This window comes from Ipomoea nil, unplaced genomic scaffold (genome assembly GCF_001879475.1).
Source record: "Ipomoea nil cultivar Tokyo-kokei standard unplaced genomic scaffold, Asagao_1.1 scaffold1568, whole genome shotgun sequence".
Taxonomy (NCBI): Eukaryota; Viridiplantae; Streptophyta; class Magnoliopsida; order Solanales; family Convolvulaceae; genus Ipomoea; species Ipomoea nil.
This window is the reverse complement of record NW_017617996.1, coordinates 719124-738453: the sequence shown is the minus strand read 5'-3', so window position 1 is coordinate 738453 and position 19330 is coordinate 719124. Positions and strand designations below refer to the sequence as shown.

At 43.1% G+C, this 19330-nt stretch overlaps 1 long non-coding RNA gene across 1 annotated transcript; it reads right to left on the bottom strand.

Annotated features, from left to right (window-relative positions):
• Positions 1–954: 954 nt before the first annotated feature.
• On the bottom strand, positions 955–18183 carry LOC109189905. Its single transcript, XR_002055661.1, has 3 exons — positions 18109–18183; positions 6006–6015; positions 955–966 (listed from the first exon to the last, which is right to left on the bottom strand). It is a non-coding gene; the product is annotated as an uncharacterized LOC109189905 (long non-coding RNA).
• Positions 18184–19330: the final 1147 nt, after the last annotated feature.

The window sequence follows — 19330 nt, the reverse complement described above, 5'->3', positions numbered from 1 at the left end:
GAGTATCAACACAGTTTGAAGACTCAGATTGACAAAGCTGAAAGAATCTTGAAAGGAGGAGTGACAAAAGGATTACTTGAAGTGATCCAACTCATGAAGAAGGAACGTGAAGCAGCCGAAAAGATTCACAACGAACGTCACTTGCGACAAATCAAGGCGATTCAAGATCAAGAAAGCCGAATCAGCAAACTTGAAGTTGAACTCACAGTTGCAACAAATAAGCTGGATAACGTACAAGCTGTTTCTATTGAAACACACAATTGAGTTGAAATTGTGAAAGCAAACCAAGACCGAGATTGTAAGACCCTTGCATTTTTGGTTGATAACGCCAAAAGGAGGGAAGAAATTCTTAGTCACTTGGCTTTGCAACTACAAGAATTTATTCTTGGAAGCCAATAACAGCCAGTAACACCGACCCAAGGTCGAGGTCGAAGCCGCGGGCAATCCTCACAAGGACCATCTTAGATTGGTTTTTCTTAGTTCGCGAGTCCTAGTCTTGGTACGAGTACATCGAAATTTGCTGAAACTCGTGGCTGGTTTGAATGCTCTAAAGGTCCCGCCACTCATACAACAATATGGACGAAGGAAAATCTACCAAACATGATCAAGAAATGGCCTGCAGCCGATCAAGCCCAATGGATCTCGGACAAGAATAAAGAAGAAGAATGCAAAAGGAAAAGAACCGAGATGTGGTATGAACTAAGAGATTTCACTGGAAATATGGGCATGAATCTTGGAGAAGAAAGAAGCTTCGAAGAATGTGTTGTATGGTGGGAAGCTGGAGTTCTTTCGGGCAACAATATTAAGAAAGTTTTTGGATATTACATGGCTAGGCAAGTTACAAAGAGATTTCAGAATGCGAAGTTCAAAGATGATTTCTTCAAGCTTAGAGAACATGTCAAGGAAATCTTGAAGAAAGACTTGGGTGTGAAGAAACCCAGAAGGTAATCTGGAAAATCTCTTAAACTGATATTTTCGCTATTTTCGAACCTCTGTTGCGTTTTTCTCTAAAATATTCGAAATATATCAATAATAATTTCCCATGGTCTATTTTGAGTTTAGAATTTTATTTGTCTGTTGTAATTAGACCTGCGTGAATTAAAAAGACAAGGAATGTTAAAACGCACATAAAAATTAAAAAAAAATGATGATAAAAAAACTAATAAATAAATAAAAATACGTTTAGGAACTTGTCTAAAAATTAATTCACAAGTTTCTTTTGATTGTGCTTAGAAAACCATTTGTTAAACTCATCTTGGCTTTGTCAAATAAAATTGAGCAAAATGATTATTTTTCAAAGACTTAAAGCCAATGACTGAGTATAGGTTTTGGCATTATCAAAAGGGGGGAAATTGTTAGGAATAAAGTGTAATGGTTTTGATATGTCAAATATGTATTTGTAGAACCTCCAATTTTATTTATATAAGTCTAGTAGAGTCTTAGACCATGATCGGGAAATTATTTAATTTGCAAAAGAGGAAAATAGACGAAGATGGATGAAAATAGAAGAAGAAGATATCAAGCCTAAAATCAAAAATTTGTCTGGAGAAAATGACAAATTGAAGAAGAAGATGAATAATATGATATTCACGTCGCTACTACTCAAAAAAAAAATCCTAGAAGAATTTTCGTGAAAGAAAATTAAGATTGGAAGATTGCATGAATTTGACTTGGAGATCAAGCATCTAGGGGAAAGAAAGGAGTACATCAAAGAAGATTGGAGATGTAACCAATAAAACGTACGGATGAGTTGGAAGATGCTTGATGTATTATGTAAAATGGCTCAAGTTTGAATCTCACCATTAATAATTTTACAAGGTAAAATTTGAGAAGCCAAAATTAATTAAGTCTTGGGTGGCAATTGAGAAGCAATTGCACTTGGTAGGCAAGCCGGGCATGGGAGGCAAGCTGATTGAAATTGGGAGGGAGCCAATTCAAGTTTCAAATTGAAGTTGTAGTATGGGATGCAATTTCAAATTGGGGACCAATTAAAGGCTTTGGGCGTCAATGGGATGCAATTTCAAATTAGGGACCAATTAAAGGCTTTGGGCGTCAATGGGATGCAATTTCAAATTAGGGACCAATTAAAGGCTTCAAATTCAAGTTGTAGTATGGGATGCAATTTCAAATTGAAGTTGTAGTATGGGATGCAATTTCAAATTGGGGACCAATTAAAGGCTTTGGGCGTCAATTACAAGTGGAAATTTGGGAGCAATTTCACTTGGGTGGCAATTGAGAGACCAATTAAAGGCTTTGGGCTTCAATTACAAGTGGAAATTGGGGAGCAATTTCACTTGGGTGGCAATTGAGAAGCAATTGCACTTGGGAGCCGATTCCGGAACAATTGAAATTGGGAGCTAGTTTCACATGGGAATCAATTCAAGTTGCGAGCCAATGTAAAATTGAAATTGGGAGGGAGCCAATTCAAGTTGTAGTATGCGATGCAATTTCAAATTGGTCCGACGTTGGGAAGCAATTGATCAAGTTGTAGTATGGGATGCAATTTCAAATTGTGGACCAATTAAAAGAAGACGTTGGGAACCAATTAAATTGAGATGAAATTCAATACCAGGAGAAGTCTGGGAGCCAATTTCGAAGTCAAAGTCAAATAATTGAAATTCAATACCAGGAGAAGTCTGGGAGCCAATTTCAAAGTCAAAGTCAAATAATTCAAATTGGGTTGCAATTAGGTGTCAATTACAAAGAAGAAATTCAAATTGGGAGGGAGTTCAAAGCCAGTTTGAAATATGAGAACACCCAGACGTGAGAATGAAGAAGATAAAGAAAAACTTATAGTGAAAATATTCTCACAAGGAAAAATACTAGTCTACCTAGTATGGGATTAAATTGAAGAATATTTTTTAAGCATTTAAATCCCAAAGAAACAAGAACCACTTCAGAGCTGATCAGAGAAGCCATTCTACACAAAACTGAGACCCAGATATTCCCAAGAAACATGAGAACACCATAGGAATATCATATGAAGTTTGGGAAATCATTTGCATGAAGTTGAAGCTCTATAAACGGCTAGCTTATCTTTTCTGACACTTTGCCAGAAGATAAGATAAGATCTCTGACAAAAAGATACAAGAATTCAAAAATGAGATCGTCTCTTTCCAACGGGCAGATTCTCATTACCAGCTATAAAATGATGAAGATATGAAGACTTGAAGAACACGAACTCACGAAATAAGAGCAAGAATATATAGAGAAAAAGTTTCAATTGGTACAGAGCATACCAAAAGAAATCTTCAAGTGAGAAATGAGAAAAGAAAAAGAACTCAGAGAGCTTTAAAGAGAAATATTCTGAGAGTTCTAAAAGCAGAGCTAAACAGAGATAAAAATCAAGTGCTTTACTTGATACATTCAAAGAGAGAAAACACTCAGAGCTATCATGAGAAAATCACTCAAGAGTGTTTAATCTTCATCAACAAGAGACCTGCATCATATGGAAGATCATCCACAGAGTCTCAAAAGTTTGAAGCAAGAAGAAAACTTGTCCCTGAACAAGTGATATTCCTACGGGAGTGTAGGAAGGGAGGAAAGTAGCACGGAGCTGTGAAATCCTGGATTGTCACACGGAGCTGTGAGATCCGAAGCAGCAGTGTCGGAGGCACTGGGCGTGATTAGTGCGGGCTTTGTGATCAAAACACTAGATCACGGGATACGTTTCTATCGGAGTGTGGAAGACGGGGGGAAAGTAACGCGGAGTCGTGAAATCCTGTGATAGTAGCGCGACGACGTGAAACCCAAAACAGCAGTGTGGTGTCATTGGGAGTGATTAGTGCGGGCTTGGTGATCAAAGCACTAGATCACGGAATTCATTGTATCTTGGAACCAAGAAGTGGTGGATATAGTGAATTGCTCTTGGAGATAAGAGCAAGTGGAGTAGGAGGATTACACCACCTCCGAACCACTATAATTGTCTTGTGTTCTTTACTGCTTTCTTTACTTACTGCTCTTTACTTGCTTCACACGAGATATACTTAGCAATTGTTGTGCTGTGCGAAAAAGTTTGATAGTCTATTCACCCCCCCCCCCCCCACCTCTAGATTTTCACCTTACCTCTTTTGGGACCAACAGCCACCTTCACGCTTAACTTCACTTCTACGCCATCGGTTAAACCCAACTTCTCAACGAGCTCCGACGATACGAACGAATTAGACGCACTGGAGTCAAACAGAACCAGTGCCGGAATCGATTGCACCAAAACGGTCCCGGTCACGACGTCGCCGTCTCCGGCCTGAGCTTCACTCAAAGCGAGGATCTTTCCTTGAGGCGGTTCCCCCTTCGAACTCTGAACTTCCAAGCTCCCAAACGGTCGTTGTCCCCGAGGTAGCGGTGCTGCAGCCTTGCTGGGGTTAACCTGAGTGGATACACCACTCCTGATCCAACGCTCGATGACGCTAAGAGTGTTGCGAACCACCGCCACTCTAGATTTCTTAACCACATCGCTGGCATCGTTCGGCGCCCGAGCACGGTGACGAGGCGGAGCCATAGCGAGATTCTACAGAAACAACACGGTTACCGCAAGACACAAGGAAACTGCGCACCCTTACCCGGCGCTAAAGACGAGAACGCTAAAACTAAACAAGAACAACAGGGTAAACACAGCAAACAATAAACAAACTCACAGCTCACAGCGCGTCCAAATAAACTTAAGTCATAACACTTAGGCACTTAAAGGTCAACTTAGAGTTTTATTTCACACTTAGCTTCTTAAAGTCAAACTCTTAACATCCTAGGATCAAACCTAGGCTCTGATACCAACTGTAACACCCCCGATTTTACCACATTTTTAAAACTTAAATTCAACATTAAACATCTAACCATCAAACAAACAAAAGCGGAAGCTAAATAAAAACCGTGAGGCGTTATGCCACACCCATAAACCATGGGTGCACAGGCTAAGTCAACAGCTATTCAATCAAGACAATAACAAGTCTAAGGCACATAGGCCATATCTAATCAAGGCTCACAGGCCCAAAACATAACAGTTTAAGGGAGGGGAAACTACTCTAGCTACTAAAGACGGCTAGCGCGCTCCACAACAACTCAGGACCTGTAAAATCAAGGGATAACACCCGGTCAGCGAATAATGCTGGTAACCCATCAATACGCGTTAAATAGCATAGTATAGATAAATATAATCAAAGTCATTTGGAACTGGGGAATACAGTATATATCATTTTAAAACTAAGAAAGGAAATCAACATCAAAGACTCATCACACTCTCAACAAGAACGAGGATCATCAACCTCACAACACAACAACAAGACTGCAAACATCATACACAACACAACTCAGGATGCAACCTACCATTCACAAGGTAGACATCAAGACATGCATAAGCAAGGAAGTACAACAAATCACATAATGACACATTATGTTTCAAGTTCCAACCTTATCCCTTAGTACCACCCTTATGGCTACCCCCGGCCTTATTTCAGTTCCAAACTGTACCTCCAAGTGCCACCCTATACTTCTGAGTCCAACCTTTTCCCGGTCTGGGACCGTCGTCCCCCACCAATCTACACCACCAATCAGAATACCACTGTTCTCAAGTACACGAGGGTACTGTTCAATTCATAGTCATAAACCACCGATCACATGTGAGCAAAGCTCAAGTCACAAAACCACCAATCTCATTCATAGTCACACATGGTCATCATCATCAAGAGGATTGAGACTCATCAATAGTCTCAATCAAGCATCAATAAAGGGTACAACGATTTGTACAAGATAACGTCATAAGAATCAATCAAGAGATTTCAACAAAGTCATGAGATAATACTCAACAACAAGGATTACCATCCAACATCAAATGATTAACAACACAAGTTGTCAACCCCATTAAGAAGGAACAAACCACACATACTAGCATAACAACATCAAACTAGCATGCTCATCAAAGGATAAACCAAAAGAGTTCCAATGAACCTTCAAGATTCATGACACCAAACCCTACCATGGATTCCTAACACACCGTTCTAGACATACGAAACGTCAAGAAGACTCACAAATAGTCCAATAATTCAACAACGGGAGGTCAAAACATCAATACCAAGAAGAAAAGAATTACGGGGAACAAATCCCCGCACATCACCATATTGTTCCCCGCGGGTGGGGCCACGGGTAGAACCCCACCCGTGGTCCTGCCCGCGGGTACACACCCGAAAGCCACATGTTCCCCGCGGGTGGGGGGACGGGTAGGCCACTGCCCGCCGTTCCGCTCGAGGGTACAGTCCTGTACACCAAAAATTCCCTGTAACACCCCGAAATTTTTAAACTTTTGAAGCTTATATAATAGAGGTAAGTTCTCATTAAATCCCAAGACATAATATAAATAGTACAGGGTGCTATGCCACACCTGAGCTAGAGAACTCAGGTGCACAGGCTAACTAACTAATATCCTCAACAATGTAAATGCATAAACATGGCACGCAGGCTGAAAGGGAAACTATCTACTTCTACGCCCCAAGATCCTAGCGCGCTCCAGTGTCTACTCCTTTGTGCCTGAAAGCCAAATATATCTGTTCAGCGAGAGATGCTGGTAACCCACTCCAACGCGTTGAAATACAATACATATAGATATATACATAGATATATGAAAAACCATTTCGAAGCATGAAGATATATCCTAAGAGACTCTAGCTTCAAAACAGGGAATAGACTCGACAGATAGGGATAAGCATAGCCAACACTCATAATCAAGAATGCACAATTCTCAAGTGTAGGGAACAGATTCGACAGGTAGAGATAAGCACAGCCAATAGTCATAATCAAGCATATACAGTTTACTAGCATGTATCCTATGGTCACGCATTCATAACAAACATAACCTCCAACCATCCATATCTCATCACATAGCACACTTTGTTGGCGCCACAGGACCAATCGCATGCCCATACATGAGGGTCAGCGCATATAGCTCTGACACGGCCCCGCAGCACCCTGCCCCGTATCGCAACACGGAGGGGTCGATTGCAACCGACCGATGAACCGCAGCTCATCATAATGTTTGATCGCAACCAAACAATGGACCGCAGCCCAAGAGTAGTCATCTGACCGCAGCCAGGAATATGAACCGCAGCTCATGTAAAACGTTCGATCGCAACCAAATGGTGGACCGCAGCCCAAGAGTGTAAATCTGACCGCAGCCAGCTTCTGAACCGCAGCTCAGGAATAACCAATTCGATCGCAACCGAATTGGGGTATCATGCACACATAACACATAGCAAGCACATGCAGCCCACATTAACATATTGGGAAGGGGGAGAAATCGTATAATGAAACTTATGCGTGATCCTTCACATACTAAGAATAATCCTAAGGGGTTCATACTTCTTCCACCTAGGTCAACGGGATACCAATTCAACTAGCATGCAATATATAAGACTCGTTTATCCTGCGAACGGTACCCGAACATCAAACTAGACATAGGCACGATAGACGGAGTCCGTTGGGACGCCACGAGGGTCGGGGGAACATCAAACGGGGAAGCCGGGATCCCGAGGTGGGAGAATTTCCAGCGGGTAGCCTGTGGGTGAAGGGTCACCTGCCGGCTGCCCGTCGGCGACGTGATTCCGGGCAGCGGGTGCCCGGCGGGCAGTCGCCTGCCCGCTGCCGGCGAAGTCAAAAGCTGGCCGCGGGTAGGTGGCGGGTCCCCTACCCCCCCCCCCCACTGACTCTTTTTCACAAATAACGCCCCGGGAACCTTTGTGGAACCCGAAACCATGCTTAGACACTTTTAAACGTAATTGACGATACCACGTAGACAATTAACGGATCAAAAGCAAGAAACATACGGCACATATCCTATCATGCTTTCTAAACATAATTAACACCCAAACATACGAATTCCTACCCAATATATCAAGAATAACACCGTACGAGTTTCACGATACATCCTAGGGCTCTAATTATATTATTAAGAACGTAATTCATCTTTTAACACTAAGAAACAATACGATTTATCAAGAATATCACACCATCATTACGAATCTAGGTTTATCAAGACTATCACCCAATTATCAAGAATCTCTTTCCATCATCAAGATTATCAAGATTACCCAAGAAAGCACAACATCAATTATCAAGATCACGCCATCAATCTCATAAACGAATCATCAATACACAAGAATGTAGAGGGATGCCTAGAGGGAGATCATAGCTAAGAAAATAGGTTTTGTTGAGACATGGGTTACCTCTTAGCCTTAATTAATTCCTTGGCAATGAAGGGTCTTGTAACACCCCAGATTTTCAAGACATTTAAAACTTATAAAATAAAGGTGAAATCCCATTAAATCCCAAAACATAATACAAGAGTATGGGGTCCTATGCCAACCTGAGCTAGAGAACTCAGGTGCACAGGCTAACTAACTAATATCCTCAATAATGTAAAGGCATAAGCATGGCACGCAGGCCGAAAAGGGAAACTATCTACTCCTACGTTCCAAGTTCTAGCGCGCTCCAGTGACTTATTCTTCTGTGCCTGAAAGCCAAATATATCTGTTCAGCGAGAGATGCTGGTAACCCACTCCAACGCGTTGAAATACAATACATATAGATATATATATATATATATATATATATATATATATATAGATATACGAAAACCATTTTGAGCATGAAGATATATCCTACGAACTCTAGCTTTTAAAACCGGGAATGACTCGACAGATAAGGCCAGACACGAGTAACAGTTATAACAACATATGCAGTTCACAACAGATAAGGCAAATAAGGCAAAGCATAAACAATAGTCACAACCCAACATAAACAATCCCCAACATAAATCCCATAGTCACATCCCCCAAGACACTCATGATCACCACTCATCCATATCACAACACATAGCACACTTTGTTGGCGCCACAGGACCAATCGCATGCCCATACATGAGGGTCAGCGCATATAGCTCTGACACGGCCCCGCAGCACCCTGCCCCGTATCGCAATACGGAGGGGTCGATCGCAACCGACCGATGAACCGCAGCTCACCATAGTGTTTGATCGCAACCAAACAGTGGACCGCAGCCCAGGCGGATGTCATCTGACCGCAGCCAGGAAAGAGGACGAACCGCAGCTCGTATAGAAACGTTTGATCGCAACCAAACGGTGGACCGCAGCCCAAGAGTATCAATCTGACCGCAGCCAGCTTCTGAACCGCAGCTCAGGATAACCAATCCGATCGCAACCGAATTGGGGTAACACACACACATATCACATAGCAAGCACATGCAACCCATATTACATATTGGGAAGGGGGAGAAAGCGTATAACAAAACCTATGCGTGATCCTTCACATACTAAGAATAGTCCTAAGGGGTTCATACTCCTTCCACCTAGGTCAACGGGATACCAATTCAACTAGCATGCAATATAGTAGACTCGTAAACCTACGAACGGTACCCGAAATATCAAACTAGACATATGCACGATAAACGGAGTCCGTTGGGACACCACGGGGAATGGGGGAACATCAAACGGGGAAGCCGGGATCCCGGGTGGGATGAATTTCCAGCGGGTAGCCGGTGGTTGGGGGGCCACCCGCCGGCTGCCCGCTGGAGTGCACTGTTCCGGGTAGCGGGTCGCCGGCGGGCAGCTGCCCGCCCGCCGGCTACCCGCTGCCGGGCGGTGTTTTCTCGGTCGTGGGTAGGTGGTGGGTCCCCTACCCCCCCACCTACCCCCCACTGACTCTTTTCACACAATAACGTCCCAGGAACCTTTGTGGAACCCGAAACCATGCTTAGACACTTTACAACGCAACTAATAATTAACACGTAGACAATTAACGGATCAAATACGAGAAATAAACGACACATAACCTATCATGCTTTTCTAATATAATCAACACCCAAACATGCGATTTCCCCACCCGATAATCCAAGAATAAGATCATACGATACAACCTAGGGTTCTAATCACTTTTATATCAACAAGTATACGGTTCGTCTTCTAATTGCAAGATTCGGTAAGAATAACACATAAACATCAAGAGCATCACACAATTATCAAGAACAACACATAATCATCAAGAACTCTATATAATCATCAAGAATTCCATAATCATCAAGAATCTCCCAATATCAAGATCATCAAGATCCCTCATGGGATCATCACATCAAACATCAATAATAATCATCATATCTCGCCAATACACAATAATATGGGGAAACCCTAAGGGAGAATCATAGCTATGAAAATAGGTTTTGTTGAGACATGGGTTACCTCTTAGCCTTAATTAATTCCTTGGCTATGAAGGGTCTTTCTTTAAGCTTTCTTGCTTTCTTGATTTCTTCTAAGGGAATTCTTGGAGCTCTTTTGGGATGGTGAGTCGTTTATTGTGATGGGGGGTTCTAGGTGCCTCTTAAGTCCCCTATTTATATATTTAGGAGTCCTAATTAGGAACTAATATTATAGGCTTGCTAATTCTATTCCTTTTGGGACTAAGGATTGGGTTCCATGGTCCATAGTGGACCATATTAATTAATTAAAGAGAATCCTAATCATAATCTGAATAGTAAAAGACCTACTTCCTTTATTCCTAATAGATAACTAGGTCTAGGATTCCTAATCAGAATCTGAATAGTAAAAGGTTTACTTTCTTTATTCCTAATAGGCTTAAGGCTCTAATTTAGGCAAGGGCCCACGGTTCATGGTGGGCCTTATTAATTAATTAAAGGGAAACCTAACCGAATTAAATCCTATTTAATTATTATTAACGGGATTAATTAAATAATTAATCCGGGATTGAAGGCCGTAACACGGGGTGTTACACTCTCTCCCCCTTAAGAGAAGCTTCGTCCCCGAAGCTTGGAAATCATTGCAGGGTTAACGAGTCAAGAGAAGAACCGTGGTCCTATAGAGAAGGTATTCCACGGGGAAATTGTATACTTGCACGCCTATGTGTGTTGGGTTTTTGGGAACGATTAGGTTTACAGGGCTAAGAGAGTGGGTTTCAAACTTGAGGACACGGTGAATTCAGGAATTAGGATCGAGTTTTCGAGGTTGCAACTTAGGTTGTGAGGTTGCCACTTGTATGGAATCGTTAAAACATGGGATTGAGAATGGGGTCTGAAGGGTAGAAAGGGTTTTGAAATAAGGAAGGGGCCGATTTTCCGAGGGAGGGAAAGGAATTCGGCTAGGATGGGTTAAGGTTTCTCGATCCCAAGTGAATAATCTGGTTAGATGCTTTGATCACGATGCGCCGACGAGCTGATGATCCTCCTTCCTTGGTGTTGGTGCTTGCTTGACTTTAAGGTCCTTGTTAGACCTTGCTTCCCAGGCTAAGGTTTCATCCTTCTCTTCTTTCTTGAGGGAATTTCCCGTGGTGATTCAACACTTACTTCTTTAATGCGCCCAAGGTCTTGACCGAGTTGGGTCAACCAAGCCAATCTCTTAGGGCGCACTTCCCAAATTCTTCCCAAAGTCTCTTGGGAATTGATGGACTTTGGGTTGAATTTCTCTTCTTATTGAATTTCATCTCCTCTTTAGTGGATGAAATTCTTAGTAAGACTTCATGTCTTACCCGAGGTTCGGCATTGTTGTGCCCTGTTTGTGTTATTTTTAATGATGAAGGTGTCCTTGCGTGCCCTTTTTCTTTTAAAGCGCAGTCGGTTACCAAATTTCGTTGTGGGATGACTCGGCGACTTTACGAGTCACCTCATTTCCTTGTGGGTCCTTAATGACCCTTGAAGTCTTGGCGCGAATGTGTTCTTCACCCTTTTGCTTAGCACCATGGGCTACGTAGTTCTTGATTCCATACAACTTGTAAGGAGTCCTCTAATTTGCTCGAACGATGTCCATGGTTTGGAGGAGTCCCGGTCCCTCCTTAGCATTTTGACTTTTAAGGTTTTCGTGGGTTCTTAGTACGAGTTCCCAACTCGCCTCCTTGGTTTGCACAATCCTTTACGCCAAACATCCCTAGTCGGTTGTATCGTAGGATCCGATTTCAATTACTCGTGCAATGTAATTGATTATGATTTCCCGATGGTGTCTCGTGCGTCAAGGTCTTTTACGTAGGACACTATGTTTGGGTGGTCCATGGTTCCTTACCCAAGACTCACATTCCTCAATCGAGGAACACAAGTGCGCCACAAATCAATAAAATGAGGGGTTAAGAAATCAGCACATTGTACCAGTGGGCACGAGGTGGACGGTCGTCCGCCTGCCAAGCTCCTGCCAAGGACCCGCCAAGGTCCCGTCAAGGACCCGTTGGGGACCCGCGGGAAAGTGACTAGGAATAGTCAATTCCTTCGGGAAAGACCCCAAAAATGCACAGATTCATGTCCTGACAAGTCCCATGCCCTTGTGCACAATAAAAGGGACTTGGATACATAGGATGACCCATCGTACAATGTTCATTGATCCTTAAGCACGAGTTCTAGAGGTAGATATACATACATATATATATCTATGTTTTCTTGGTCTGGGTTTAAAGGGGTGTAAGAAGTGCAAGGGCTAGGTTTCAAAGTCGAGGGGCGGATAGGGTCGATGTCTCAAGGTCGTAATACAGGAAGGAAGGTTGCCACCTTGTACGGGTTTGTCTGTAATGAGGGATCAAGAGCGAGGTTTGGAGTGATAGGACGGATTCTTTAACGAAATGGTACTTGATTGGCAAGGGGAGGGAAAGGGCTAAGGACTCTTGGCTTCGAGTGATTATGCCTGTTTGGGGCTTGGTTGTGGCGTGCAGTCGAACTGGTGATCCCTTTTCCTTGGCTTTGTTTGATTCTAAGATTTTCGTTTGATCTTCTCTTCCGGTGTCGAAGTCCCCTTCGTCTCTATGGCTTCCAGGGGAATTCTCGTGATGGTTTCCGTGCACGTTCCCCTCGAATGTCCAGAAGTCTGGACCCAGTCGGTTTAGTGGGTCAAACCCCTAGGTCTTGACTCCTAATCCTTGCCGAGGGTTCTTAAGGGTAAGGGGGCTTTCGGGTTAGTCTTTCTTGTTCTATTGGGTTTCATCCCTTCCTTGGTGGATGAAATTCTTAGCAAGGCTTTATGTCCTCCTTGAGGTTCGGCCTGTTGCACCTATTTGACGATGTTTTCTGTAGCGAGGGCCCCTGACACATTGAACGTATCTGTTTGCCTGCTCTTGTCAACGCATGGCGTTCTTCGGTGGCGTACGTACAGGCTATGGTTTCTCGTGAAACCTTCACGGTTTTCGTGCAAGGGTGGGGTGATACGTATTCGTAACCTCCACCTACTTCGCCGATTCCTATCAAACAACTTATTTTAATATTGAATCAATGAATGTCGGTTCTTCACGCCCCTGGGCAGGGTAAGGGCCTTATGCTGCTCTACGGTTTTTAACAGGGTTTCCAAACGGAGTGGGGATATGAACTTAGAGTAAGGGCAATAACAATTTAGGATTTCCGAGGGTTTGGGTTAAGCGCAACAAAGGGTGAGCAAGGTCATGACGGTTGCGAATTTGCTCTTAAGGTAATCAAGGATTCGGGGTGGGAGTTTTCAACAAATAGGGGTATCAAGATGCTGGGGTTTCAGGGCGGATGATATTTTAAATTGGAGTGGTGGGGTCGCAAGGTGTCGCGATATACTTACCTTGCACCCAAGGATTCGACTAATGGTGTCGTTCCTTTGCTACTTTAATAGGTGTCCTAGTTCTCCTTCCTGTTTGTTGTAGCCGCAACCCGGGTTTGCCGAGATAAGGTCAACTTGTCGGAAGGTGCATGTCATTTGTCTGACTCGGGGGTTATCGTGGTTACCCTGGGTTGGTGCGTATTGCAGTCCGTACCTTTTAGCAGTCCTGACTGTAACGCCTTTTCTTAGTAGTCATCCAAATCTTCCTTTTCTTTGGTCAGGGTCCTTGTCAAGTCTTTTGACGGGAGTTAGGACGAGGCGATTTATCGGGTAAGTGTACGTTACCCAGTTATTGAAGTAAACTTATCTATTCGCACCCTTACCTGGTGTGGTAAGCGTAGGGGGAGGTTCCTTTAAGTTAGAGAGGGATGAAGTGAGGGGAGGTTATGTGTAGGTTTCACAATCTTACTGCGCGTCCTAAGATTCCTGGATCCTATGTTCCTAAGTACCTAGAGTTCAAGCCTAGTGTCCTAAAGTCCGGTCTTAAGAGTCTTATCCTAGGGTCAAACTTAAGCTCTGATACCAACTGTAACACCCCAGATTTTCAAGACATTTAAAACTTATAAAATAAAGGTGAAATCCCATTAAATCCCAAAACATAATACAAGAGTATGGGGTGCTATGCCACACCTAAGCTAGAGAACTCAGGTGCACAGGCTAACTAACTAATATCCTCAATAATGTAAAGGCATAAGCATGGCACGCAGGCCGAAAAGGGAAACTATCTACTCCTACGTTCCAAGTTCTAGCGCGCTCCAGTGACTTATTCTTCTGTGCCTGAAAGCCAAATATATCTGTTCAGCGAGAGATGCTGGTAACCCACTCCAACGCGTTGAAATACAATACATATAGAGATATATATAGATATACGAAAACCATTTTGAGCATGAAGATATATCCTACGAACTCTAGCTTTTAAAACCGGGAATGACTCGACAGATAAGGCCAGACACGAGCAACAGTTATAACAACATATGCAGTTCACAACAGATAAGGCAGATAAGGCAAAGCATAAACAATAGTCACAACCCAACATAAACAATCCCCAACATAAATCCCATAGTCACATCCCCCAAGACACTCATGATCACCACTCATCCATATCACAACACATAGCACACTTTGTTGGCGCCACAGGACCAATCGCATGCCCATACATGAGGGTCAGCGCATATAGCTCTGACACGGCCCCACAGCACCCTGCCCCGTATCGCAATACGGAGGGGTCGATCGCAACCGACCGATGAACCGCAGCTCATCATAGTGTTTGATCGCAACCAAACAGTGGACCGCAGCCCAGGAGGATGTCATCTGACCGCAGCCAGGAAAGAGGACGAACCGCAGCTCGTATAGAAACGTTTGATCGCAACCAAACGGTGGACCGCAGCCCAAGAGTATCAATCTAACCGCAGCCAGCTTCTGAACCGCAGCTCAGGATAACCAATCCGATCGCAACCGAATTGGGGTAACACACACACATATCACATAGCAAGCACATGCAACCCATATTACATATTGGGAAGGGGGAGAAAGCGTATAACAAAACCTATGCGTGATCCTTCACATACTAAGAATAGTCCTAAGGGGTTCATACTCCTTCCACCTAGGTCAACGGGATACCAATTCAACTAGCATGCAATATAGTAGACTCGTAAACCTACGAACGGTACCCGAAATATCAAACTAGACATATGCACGATAAACGGAGTCCGTTGGGACACCACGGGGAACGGGGGAACATCAAACGGGGAAGCCGGGATCCCGGGTGGGATGAATTTCCAGCGGGTAGCCGGTGGGTGGGGGGCCACCCGCCGGCTGCCCACCGGAGTGCACTGTTCCGGGCAGCGGGTCGCCGGCGGCAGCTGCCCGCCCGCCGGCTACCCGCTGCCAGGCGGTGTTTTCTCGGTCATGGGTAGGTGGCGGGTCCCCTAGCCCCCACCTACCCCCCACTGACTCTTTTCACACAATAACGTCCCGGGAACCTTTGTGGAACCCGAAACCATGCTTAGACACTTTACAACGCAACTAATAATTAACACGTAGACAATTAACGGATCAAATACGAGAAACGAACGGCACATAACCTATCATGCTTTTCTAATATAATCAACACCCAAACATGCGATTTCCCCACCCGATAATCCAAGAATAAGATCATACGATACAACCTAGGGTTCTAATCACTTTTATATCAACAAGTATACGGTTCGTCTTCTAATTGCAAGATTCGGTAAGAATAACACACAAACATCAAGAGCATCACACAATTATCAAGAACAACACATAATCATCAAGAACTCTATATAATCATCAAGAATCTCCCAATATCAAGATCATCAAGATCCCTCATGGGATCATCACATCAAACATCAATAATAATCATCATATCTCGCCAATACACAATAATATGGGGGAAACCCTAAGGGAGAATCATAGCTATGAAAATAGGTTTTGTTGAGACATGGGTTACCTCTTAGCCTTAATTAATTCCTTGGCTATGAAGGGTCTTTCTTTAAGCTTTCTTGCTTTCTTGATTTCTTCTAAGGGAATTCTTGGAGCTCTTTTGGGATGGTGAGTCGTTTATTGTGATGGGGGGTTCTAGGTGCCTCTTAAGTCCCCTATTTATATATTTAGGAGTCCTAATTAGGAACTAATATTATAGGCTTGCTAATTCTATTCCTTTTGGGACTAAGGATTGGGTTCCATGGTCCATAGTGGACCATATTAATTAATTAAAGAGAATCCTAATCATAATCTGAATAGTAAAAGACCTACTTCCTTTATTCCTAATAGATAACTAGGTCTAGGATTCCTAATCAGAATCTGAATAGTAAAAGGTTTACTTTCTTTATTCCTAATAGGCTTAAGGCTCTAATTTAGGCAAGGGCCCACGGTTCATGGTGGGCCTTATTAATTAATTAAAGGGAAACCTAACCGAATTAAATCATATTTAATTATTATTAACGGGATTAATTAAATAATTAATCCGGGATTGAAGGCCGTAACACGGGGTGTTACAGGTCTTTCTTTAAGCTTTCTTCTTTCTTGATTTCTCCTAAGGGAATTCTTGGAACTTCTTGTGTGGTGAGAGATTATTGTGGTGGGGGTTCTAGGTGCCTCCTATGTCCCCTATTTATATATCTAAGAGTCCTAATTAGGGCCCAAATACTATAGGCTTGCTAACTCTATTCGTTTTAGGACTAGGGGTTGGGTTTAGGGATGAGGGCCCACGGACTACAGTGGGCCTTTTCCTAATTAATTATTGTAATTTAATTCTTTCTTTGGATAATTGGTTAAGTGATTAATTGGTTTTAGGGATCGTAACACGGGGTGTTACATTCCCTTCGGGGATTTTCATCATCAAGGTCAAGTTTAAGTCCAAAACACCCAAAATCTCACACACAACAAAGATATAACTTGAACCCAAGAAATAGCCAAGCAATGGCATTCAAGAAACCTAAAACAAGCTCTAAACATGCATCATCACAAGATCATGCATCAAATCTCACAAATCACACCAAGAACATCAAATAGAAGTCAATAATCATCATTTAGGTAAGAAAATAGATTTTGTATAGCATGGGTTATCTTTCTAGACCAACAACCACTCTTTTCCACCCTCTTAAGCCTTTCCTAGAGCTCTTCTTCCTCACCAACTTCTTACACAAGCAAAAACACAAGAAAGATTCTAACTTTCAATAAAGACACCCAAAAGATGGCTTAAAACACCAAAAAGCTAAGGACCTTACCCTTTCCTATGCTCAAGAAGAAGAAAGTAGGAATCTTGATAGAATATCTTGCAAAGCTAGAAGGTTCACCTTCTTGCTTGAAGGATAAACTAGGTTATTTTAGAGAGAGGCTAGAGTGTTTGAGACTTAGGCTTGAATAAAGAATGAAATGAAATGTCTTGCTAGGGTAGCTTGAACAACAATTCATGGGTGAAAAGCCAATTCTACCCTTACTAAGGTTAGAAAGACAAGGGGACAATGGCACAACTCCTGAAGCACAAGGTACACTCAATAGATCTAAGTGACTAGTCCAATTCTAGTCCCTCGACTATTAAATTTTAGGATTTTTAGAAATGAATTAGCAAAGAAAGCTTGGATTAATTCTTCAATTAACCCTCAATTAGTATTTAGATTTACGGGATGTCACAAGCTTAGTCTGGCCGATTGTTCAAATGGGCTGTTGAGCTCACTCAGTTCGGGATTGAGTATCAACCGAAACCTTCCATTAAGGGGTAGACCCTTGTTGACTTCAATGTCGAGTGCACGACTCATGAGGAATGAAAGATGCCATGTGTCCCTAAAGAAGGGGATTGGTGGGAATTGCATGTTGATGGAGCATCCACAGCGAGACATTGTGGAGGGGGTCATGTTGATGACTCTGGAAGGCTTTCGGTTGTATTACGCCCTGGAATATGGGTTTAAGGCCTCTAACAATGAAACTGAATATGAAGCCGTGCTCAGAGGGTTGCGGTTGGCTAAGACGTTGGGAGTGAGTCGACTCCGAATTAAAACCGACTCTCGTCTGGTAGTCGGACAAGTTACTGGGACCTATGAGGCAAAGAATGAAAGGATCGCACGTTACAAGGAGGCAACTAAGGGACTCTTGTTCGATTTGACGGCCTATGAAATGAAACACGTCTCTCGGTCTGAAAACACAAAAGCTAATATCCTCTCAAAGGTAGCACTCGGTGAGATGCCTGACCATTTGTTAAGGATACTTTCTCGTACTAAAGTTGCACAAGTACAAGAAAGTGAGGGACTAGATGATTGGATATAAACCCAAAAGACCGGACATGCCAAACGGATTAACAGGCATAACGAGACGAGATGAGTAGGTAGGTGGATAACAAAGGCGAGAGATGGCTGATGGTAGAGCGGGTCAGCGCAAGTGGTCAGACCAATTGAGAAGGAAATGAGACCAGTCAAGCAGGAACTCATCCAAGGAGTCGGGTTAGGAAAGGAAGCAGTCGGATCCCATTAATCACCCGTCTAAGTGAAGGAGGCTTGGGTCGGGAGAGTGAATGAGCCACCCTGTTGAGGGCTTAGAGAAACCGAGTGGGTGGAGGAATCAGGCGGAGGGTACCGAACGAGTAGAAGAGCCAGCGGACGAAATCAAATGAGTGGAGGAGTTAGTCAGGTTGAGACGGGTGGATGGTGAAGTCGGAGGAGTAGAGAAGTCAGGCAGGTGGAGCCGGGAGAGTGCTAAGACAGACGAGTGGAGTCAGGCAGATGAAACCGGGTGGGTAGTAGAGCCAGAGCCAATTGATTGAAGGGGTTGGTGAGGGAAGACCGAGAGGGGAAGAATCTGAGTAATCCGTTGAGCTGAGTCATTAATGAGCAATTAGAAGGTGTTAAGGGCAATAATGAAGCACGTCGCGGAAGAGAACACCGAGCTGACAATGATTAGCTTGTATTTAGTCTTTTATTACTCATAATTAGTTCATTTAATGCATTAATGGGTGGTTGAGTGCAATAGTCACCCGGATCTGTATAAAAGGCATGGGCACACGAGGTTGAACATTCTAATATACATGAGAGATTGAGAGTACATTGTTAATTTCCGACTAACTACTACTTGTTGTGTTGGACCACCGATAGACTGCCCCAAAAGTCTATAAACCAAATATTGGTTTTTCCATACTTTTGGAGGAAAAAAAAAAAAAACATTAGCTATTTACCACATTCATATCTCCTTTAATTTCGGAAATCCAAATCGTGGGT